This window comes from Pyxicephalus adspersus, chromosome 1, assembly GCF_032062135.1.
Source record: "Pyxicephalus adspersus chromosome 1, UCB_Pads_2.0, whole genome shotgun sequence".
In the NCBI taxonomy this organism is placed as follows: domain Eukaryota; kingdom Metazoa; phylum Chordata; class Amphibia; order Anura; family Pyxicephalidae; genus Pyxicephalus; species Pyxicephalus adspersus.
The window spans coordinates 43726790-43736730 of NC_092858.1; positions in this window are offsets into that span (position 1 = coordinate 43726790).

A 9941-nucleotide genomic window follows, 5' to 3' on the forward strand; every position below is an offset into this window, starting at 1 on the left:
TGAGAAGCCTTCCCAACATAGCCAATGCTGAGCTTATTGCTGTAGGATGAAATTGTTTTTGAACAACCAAAAGCACTGTATAACAATGGTTCTCAAGAGTACACTCATTCTACATAAAAGAGATCATGTCACCATACCTTTGTAAAAAACAGGCTAGTAATTTGTACAAAATCATCAAAAACAATATCGCTCGCTACTGCAAAAATTAGAACTTCCTACAAAGAAACATCAGCACCACTAATCTGGCAGAAATCTGGAGTGTTGGATCACTTCTGGGCTGCTCTCAGCTGTTCCCTTTCATCATGACTCTGTTTGCAGAAACAAATCCCACAAGATCAGCAGTGAAAGCCACCAAACTGCTAATATTATCAGCAGGTTTACTATCCAGCTGCATTCACTGCCTGTCTTGTGTTATTGAATATATTGTTTTTTTTTAGGTAAGTGTTTTTAGTTCTGTAGTCACTGTATTATATAGTCTAGGTCTTTAAAACTAATGCATTATAATAAAAAACAAATATGATATTAACTACTTAAAGAAAAAATCAAAATGTCTCATTTCAAAGCAGTGGAAGAAATTAAATTAAAAAATTCCCAACTTAAAATTGTCACTAGAACATTATTCATCAACAAATTTTAGTCTGAATAGGCAAACTACATCTTTATTATTTTCTAGCAGTTCACTTTGGTAAAAGGTGACTAATCGAGCATGTAATATAGGTTTTATTCTATATTTGTTAACATTTGGATCCTTGCATGCAACACTGCTTTGGTTTTAGCAGCTGCACAAAATGACACCATTGCTGCATTGGTGTTGTCACTTTATTGGAGTAAGTAGATTTTACGGACTAGATCAACAGACAAAAACGTTATGATTACTGATTAAAAATTATATTTTAAACATAACAGATGCCGTATATAATTTTTAATTATCGCCTATTTTTCCACTTTAATTTAATTCACGCTATAATATACATATGCTTTAGGTAACTATTTCTAACAAATCAAACTCCTTCCCTGAAGTTGCTCTACATGAAAGATGTTTGCTCCTGTTGTCTTCCCAGTGTTGTGAAACCCCTTGTGACTTTGCCAGTAATGTCACAGTGTTGTCAGGAGGAGCTCCAGCAGCAGCGTTGTGGTGCCTTGCCAGAAATATCATGTCCACAATTATTTAGGGAGCCAGAACAGTTAAAAATAGCTTGTTAGCAAAAAGATATGTTTGGATCCTGTGAAAATGTTATCTGTTTTGTTTTAAAGACCTCATGTAAGATCCCTGAGTCTCTTTTTGCTTGTTCAGTACATTTTACAGGAGGATAACTGATAACAGCTTTAAAGTCCAACATTTTCAAAGTCCACATTAACTTAAAAATCTCCTGTTCTTTCAATACAGAGACCTGATCTGAGTAAAAAATTCAACTGAATGCAGTCCGTAGTAACTAGTAAGAATCTTGATGACCACGTAGATCACCATACTCAGTGAGGGCTCTAAAGAACCCAAGAGCTTGCTAGGGGTACTTTGAATTGTGGCTGATTGACCTCCTATCTAAAGCTCCATTTAACAAAATGGATAAGATAGACTATCATAGGAGTACCTGGGTGATCCAGCAAACCTGGAACAGAAAAGAATATGGAGCTGTTCTGCTGCTTCGAACAATGAATAAATACAATTTACAGTTGCTATCACTTTGTAAAGGCAATACTTAGAGACAATTCTCTGTATGATTTCATGATTCACAAAAAAAAGTTTTTTAAGTGTTGTAAGACTGTATTTTATCTATGTAATCATTATTTTTATTTTTATCTCAAAAGGCTCCTATTCCTGCTCTCTTCAAAAAACTAATAATGAAGCTGTAAATTATTGATAGATGTTATTAATCTATATATTTTAAATGGTGATATTTTATGGTATATTATTAAGTGTGATAGTTTTTGTGAATTGACTTCTTTATCAGCTGTGGTATTATGGACTTCTGTGCTTTATTTGTAGACTACCTAGGAATGATTAGCAGTAGAGGGCAGCAGTGCAAAGTCTATGAATATATCCCATGCCTCATCTACTTTTCAAATGCCACACATGAATGCCATTTGAGGAGCTGTTGTTTGCTTTTTTGGAGCAATACCTGCAATTTTGCCTTTTTTGTTACCTATTTCAACCCAAGCACATAAAATGCCAAGCACGTGGCTTCAACCTATACTTTCCAGTTTGCTCAGATGTGATAGACCCACGTGTAGCAAAATTACCATTTTCTTTGAAGAATCATTTTTACATTTTTGCACCTAAAGCTGAAGAAATTTAAATTAAGAATAGGAAACAATATGTACATGGGATGGGGTTACTTTATTTCAAAGGGGTAAAGTGGTAGAAGCTACCAGGTCCAGGGGTAGGTGTAGAAGGCAGCTGGTTTTGGTGCTTCTGTAAAAATGGGAGCTGAAACAACCTGCAACATATGCAGCAGAAGTATTTCACAGCTACATACAGGGTGCATGTTGGCTTTTTTTTATCATGGGTGCCACATGAACTTGTTCCTGCATTAGCAACATTTACACATTTTCTCCACATATGTGATGTATGAGTACAAAAAAGGGCTCCGGGATCTTAAGGATTTGCTGGGTGACTTGTAAGTGACTTGTAAGTTCTGAGCGCTTGAGATAGAGAATGGTCAAAGCAGTTCAGAATCAGGAAGTGAAGTACTGAGGATAATAGGAAGGGGAGAGAAGGGGCTACAAGAGAGGAATTAAGAGTTAATTATAGGTAGGGCAGGGACTTAATAGGGATAGTAGGAAAACTGAGGATACTAAAGCTACGTACACACTTCCAATTATTATCGTTGGAAAACGAACGACGAACGATCCTGCACGATATCTACGAACGATCGTATATGATTAGCAGTAGAGGGCAGCAGTGCAAAGTCTATGAATATATCCCATGCCTCATCTACTTTTCAAATGCCACACATGAATGCCATTTGAGGAGCAGTTGTTTGCTTTTTTGGAGCAATACCTGCAATGTTGCCTTTTTTGTTACCTATTTCAACCCAAGCACATAAAATGCCAAGCACGTGGTTCAACCTATACTTCCCAGTTTGCTCAGATGTGATAGACCCAGGTGTAGCAAAATTACCATTTTCTTTGAAGAATCATTTTTACATTTTTGCACTTAAAGCTTAAGAAATTTAAATTAAGAATAAAAAACAATATGTACATGGGATGGGGTTACTTTATTTCAAAGGGGAAAAGTGGTAGAAGCTACCGGGTCCAGGGGTAGGTGTAGAAGGCAGCTGGTTTTGGTGCTTCTGTAAAAATGGGAGCTGAAACATCCTGCAACATATGCAGCCAAAGTATTTCACAGCTACATACAGGGTGCATGCTGGTTTTTTGTTATCATGGGTGCCACATGAACTTGTTCCTGCATTAGCAACATTTACACATTTTCTCCACATATGTGATGTAGGAGTACAAAAAAGGGCTCCGGGATCTTAAGGATATGCTGGGTGACTTGTAAGTGACTTGTAAGTTCTGAGCGCTTGAGATAGAGAATGGTCGAAGCAGTTCAGAATCAGGAAGTGAAGTACTGAGGATAATAGGAAGGGGAGAGAAGGGGCTACAAGAGAGGAATTAAGAGTTCTCAGCATATTAGGTAGGACAGGGACTTAATAGGGATAGTAGGAGAACTGAGGATACTAAGGACTGCAAGTGAAGAAGTCACAGAGCAAAATATTGTAATATTGCAAAAATGACGCCAGCAGTGGGAAGTGGAACTTTAAGAAGTGACTGTGAAAGGAGAAGCTGTATGAAAAAGCAAAAGTGTAAAGTGTATTAATTATATATTATATGGATTGATAATATTTAAAATTGGTATCAGCAGATAATGAATTACCAATAGGCTGAATAATCATTTGACCATTATTTCTTATTTCACTAATTTATGACTATTTGTGTACCTGGAATGCTTTATTGTTGATCATGTTCATTGGATATTTGTTGAATGTTATGAATGAAACATTTGAAGTTTGGAGACTGGAGAGTCACCCTGGATAAAGATGCACATTTAAAAACTCCTGTCTCTATATTGGGAATACTACAGACCTGTTTAAAATAAAATAAAAACAGTAAATGGTCATATATAAATACCAAAATATGTTCCTTTATCAAGAATATAAATCTATATTGAAAATCTCAAAATATTATAATCACACATATCTGCAATACTGGGAGTGACAGATTCCACAATGAATCAGTCACAGGTAAGGTATTCATCCACAGTAGTAAATAGAAATCCTGTATGTTCAACAGTAGTTTGTCTCCTCTGTACAGACTGTCCCATTTAGCTATGCACAAGGTAAAGGCCAAGTAGAATCCAAGCGGACTGGACAGTTATTGATTAAGTGTGCTTGGTCAAATTAAAAAAAAAAAATGAAAATTGCACCAAAGTTAAAAGTGTGTACTAATATCATCTATCTTGATGTGATTGCCATAATTAGAGTTAATTATCAGTTTTGGAAAAATCATAGCTGGGAGGAGAATAAGACATGCCTTGTAGGTGTTTACTATACATAAAAAGGACTTACACTGAGAGGTTATCAAAGCCGCCGTTCATGAATTCAGCAACAATGCTAATTGCCTGGATGTAAAGCTGATCTTTTGGCTTCAGCAGTTTCATTCACACACCAAAAACAAGCATGCAGATAAAATAAATTATGCTAAACACCTGAGCTACATGCTCATTCTGGGTCAGTGATACCAAAAGTAATAAAAGACGGAGGAACAGAGCTCCAACCAGACAAGTGGTATATTTTAGAATTCCTTTTACACAATCTCTCAATGTTGGTTGGTTTTAAATGACAAAACTGCAGGACAACACACCAAAATGCGACCTGCAGGACCTTTTTTTTCAGTGAATTTGTTGCATTTAAAACATCCCTATTAAAAACAATGAGTCAACCAAGCATTCTGACTGCATTGGGAATGGAAATAAACCTAACGTAAATATGCCTCAAATTAGAAAATGCTAATATGTAAATTACAACAATTTTGTTTTTGCTAAAGTAAACTTTTATTTTAACTCACCGAAATGGCTTTAAAAGCTGTCATCTGACATCCACTAAGGAGGGAGGATGTGATGTAAGTGGAATTGCTACAGGATGCTATAAAATACACTCCCAAGACTACAGTAACTGGAGCTTATTTGGTGACGACACCTGAGCCCTCTCAAATTAGCCTGTCTGGGACAAAAGGAAGGGCATATCAGTGACCATATTTCTGCCTATTTTAGCTTCTTCTTCAGAAACATTACACCACTCAGAGACGTTAAATATAACACTTAGCAAATAATCCAATAACATATATAGTGGCTGAGAATTTTATGCAGTTTTAATCCCCGTTCACTTCAACTCATAATGGTCAAAACACAACTGTTTCCATATTGTTTATTTTCCATTTCTATTTTAGGATATCTTAGTACATTTTATTCCTGCTACTCTGGTATATGATACAACGTAATCATCATACATTAGTAATGGATCTGAGTCAGAATGTTTTAGAGGCTTATAAACGCAGCCTTAAAAAGGTATACCGGTAGTTATTGTATTGAAGATGTTCTTTTCTTGTAACTCACATCATTACAATAAATATGATCTGGCATTTGATAGTAATGCTTGGCTGCAGTGATTTTTCTGCAATGTGATTTCAAAGGGTGACATTGGTAACTTTTGAGAGAAGCTGATTCTTCTTTATCAAAAATCTGAAATCCTGGTAACGTTATATGCACAAGCAGGTGCAATATCTACTGATACAATAGAAATGTTTTATGAGCCTATTATGGGTGGATAATAAAGATGTGAACAATTACATTCATATAGCTTGTTGTATTTAACTTATACGGGTGATTGCCATGGTATCTATAGCAAAATATACAGTGGCAACTTTCCCCCCACCAATCCATCTTCCATTGCAGCCTCTGCAAAATATTCCTAGCTTCTGGGTATTGTAGGAATAGGGGCTGTCTCCCATGATGGTTTAGGACCAAACACTGTTACAGGACCGAAGGGTAGATGCTAGGACCGAACACGGCACATGGAGGAAGGGGTAAAGGTATTGCTATCTGTCATCTTTGACACCAGCTGACATTGGGTGTTTTGCAGGGGCTTGTACAAAGGTAGGCCAAACAGGGAAGTGCTGTGAAGATTAATAGCTGAATTAGTGGAGGCAGGTGGCCTTTATTTGACATAGGTAAGATGACAGGGATATTTTATGAGGTGGAAGCAGGAGGACAGAAGCAGTGCCTGACAATGCTAAAATACAGTAACTGACAGGCTGATAGTTGAATTTGGCACTGAAAGTGTGCTTCAGATCTGCAGGTAGCACACAGTCATTGCAGACAGAACTGCAGACAGTCATTGTTCCTGTGGGAAAGTTCTAGCTCATGGTGCGCATGTATCCAGGCCTGTCTGCCCTAAACAAACCACAAAGCCACACTGATGTCAAAGCTTTAGAGATTAAGAAAGGACAGAGATAGCCCCAGTCTGAAAAGATGTTTTTGTCAGAGACAAGCTCCTCCGAGGGCACAACACTGTGTTAAGGTGCGTACACACTTCCAATTTTTATCGTTCCAATCGAACGAAGAACGATCGATTGGGCAAAAAATCGTTCGTAAAAAAGTAATCAATGACGCCGACGAACGAGGAAAGTCGCTGGAAACGAACGACCAGACCGACGGATCGGATTGGACGACGATCGTTGAACATCGTTCGTGTGTACGGTCGTTCGTTGATCGTCCATGGTCAGAGCATGCGTGATGAACGAACGTCCGTTCACTTTCCTGTCGTGCACATAGTTCCTCTATCGCTCAAAAGATCGTATCTATTGTGTGTACAATATCTACGAACGATCGTGTCGTTAACTCTATGTGCAGGATCGGTGCTATACGATCGTTCGTATATATCGTGCATGAACGTTCGTCGTTCGTTTTCCAACGATAATAATTGGAAGTGTGTACGTAGCTTTACTTCTATGTTTGGATCAATTAAAGTGGGTAAAAGCTGATCTTCTACTCTGAATGGAATGAATCTATGGAAAATTCTTTATTTGAAGCTAAATCTCTCATCGCTCATATTTGACATCATGCACAGTAAACCTGTGCCTTCATTTCCAGTGGCAAAATAGAAGCCTTTAGCTGTTTAATCATTAGCTACACATTTATTCATCTCATGAACTCTGCTAAAAAACAAGAACAAATAGCAAGGGTAAAAGGCTATATTCTCAGTTTACAATCTGCACAATATTATTTAGTTTCTTACCCATGATATATTCTTAGGGGAAAAGAATAGCCTTTTTAGGATACAACACATGCAGATTTAGCCTTCTATGCACCACACGCAATGTTTTCTTTACAGCCATGCATACCTCAGCGATAATTTTTAGCACAGACTCCACTTCCAGTCCAGCACCTGTGGCCTCCAAGCCAGGTCATCCTAGAAAGCATGCATTTTAGGAACTATATAAATCCAATCAAGGATTATGCTCTGGGGCTTATTTACAACAACACCTATTACGTCTGGTCAACATGACCTAACCCAGGTAGGGACCAAGTAAAACACTTACATGTTTTGATTATTTACTCGGGCAATTCATCTCAGACTTACATTGTACAAAGTTTTAGGAACTGTGTCAGCACAATGATTTGTGTCCCTGGGCACTGCACCATAAAAGTTATCCACTGCACTGATAAAAATGGAAAAATCATTTTCAGATTTTTTATTTTAATAAAAATCAGCAGTCTATACTTCTTACTTCCTTTTTAGTAATACCTGGAACTTCCTTGGTGCTGCTGACACCCTCATTGGGTCTTGTATGGGGTCTAGTGTTTTAAGCCATCTTGATTGTCTGTGGCAACCCTTCCATGTCTGTGCACAGGAGGCCATTCATCCCTGCACCAGGTCATGCTGAAATTATACAATGGGCTTCACTTAGATGATTGCGGAGGGGCACAAAGAGATTTCTTTTCTGTACTGTTACAACAATGTGTCTCTTCTGCATATTATTATTATTATATATACACTGAGAGCTGTTTAGGCTCAGACAAGATTGCTCGCTTCATGGTACATTCCATGCTAATGTTCTCTGCTATTTGTGCTGTTCATATCACTATGCATTCTCTTCTCTTCAGAGCACATAACTCAGTGCTGTAAAGTCCTTATCTAAGATATTTCTGGCTTGGCTGGGCTAAGCTGCTAAAATCAGGGCCAGTCACTTCACCCTTGCCAGCACCTGCTCCTGCCACTCAAACGTGAGTTTTTTCTCAGGATCACAGCATCCTCATTCAATGGAAAACTGAACTACTGTGCCAGTAGTATAAAAAAAACAGAACAATAATATGTGAATATTCTTGTATCGGTCAATCTTTTAAGCTGCCATTGGGTCAAACAATTGGCACAAAAATTAATCAAGTCATTTTAGTGGCCAGTGTTTTTTTTATCTGTGGTTTTAGATTTGCTTTTTCGGTTCTATAATAGCCAGTCTAGCAAAATCATGAACCTTTAATTTAAATTTGCCAATATTTCTCTCTGTGGGCATTGTTCTACATTCCGAAATACTGTATACCTGCTGTATACCTGTTCTGCACGAGCACCACCTTCTTCTTGAATAATAGATTGTCAAAATTGTAAGTCAATGCTAGTATTAGATACTGAAAGTTTCTTCTCCAAGTTAAGCAGTCAGTACAGACCAATTGTACATTTTATCTGATGTACAGGAAATTATGCAAATATAAATAAAGCTTGATTACACATCACAAACTTAAAAAATGTTTTGCAATATCTTAGACAATGGAAATGCATTAACAAGGGAAAAGTGAAATAGATTAACTTAGTAGCAGCTTGTATAATTACCTTGGTTCTTCTCGAAGGCAAAAAAAGCCCAAAACACTTCCAAGGTGTAATTTGCACAATATTAAATTTAGATTCAAATTTATGTAAGCAAGAAGTGCTTGCAAACTCATTCAAGAGTTATTATATTTAATAAACCATAAGGTCAAATTAGTTCTGGTCTCAGCTGCAGTCACCATCTTTTGTTAATCCATGCTTGTGGTTTTACTTGAGTGGTGCCTCTTATAGAGTAAAATGTTGGTTTATAGGGCTCTTTCTTAGCTTGTGTATTCCTTTAATCGTCTATGGTTTACCTCAATAGCTGTATGCATTTTTCTAGCAAACATAGTTAAAACTCTGCTGTGAATGTGTTTATATTGTAATATATGTAATATTGTAAACATGTATAATTTTTTTGCTCCACAGCAGTTGGTATATAATTTTTCTGCACAGTATACAGATGAAAAAGGAAATTCTTTTTTATACGTTTACTGGAAGATTTTTGCATAAATTCTGCGTTACGCCCTGAGGGAATATACACTAACTCCCTCTTTGCTTTCTTTCCAGGGAGGTCCCTTCTGTCCCGTGGTATATCATCCTCAATATAGCACTCCCATCCCAACACCTGTCCCCTATGCCTTTGTTCCATGTCACTGTCCCTATGTTTTACAACTATTTCTCCAAGTTTGACTTACTTCCTGTTCCTGTTACCTGATCCAACTCTTTGCTCTGTTACAACCCTGTTACAACCTTGTGCTCTGTTTGTGTTCCAGATCTAAGTCCCTGCTTTATTTTTGTTCCTTTATCCAACCCTCTGCATGTTTCTGTTCTTTAATACAACTGGCTGCTTCCTGATCCAACCCACTGCTCTGTTTCTGCTCCTTGATCCAACCCTCTGCATGTTTCTGTTCCTTCAGACAACCCTCTGTTCTGTTTCTGCTCACTGATCTAACCCTTTGCTTTGTTTCTGTTACCTTATCCAATCCTCTGCTCTTATCCTGCTTATCCAACCTCTCCATGTTTCTGTTCCTTCATACAACCATCTCTGTTTCTGTTCCTTGATCCAACCCTCTGCATGTTTCT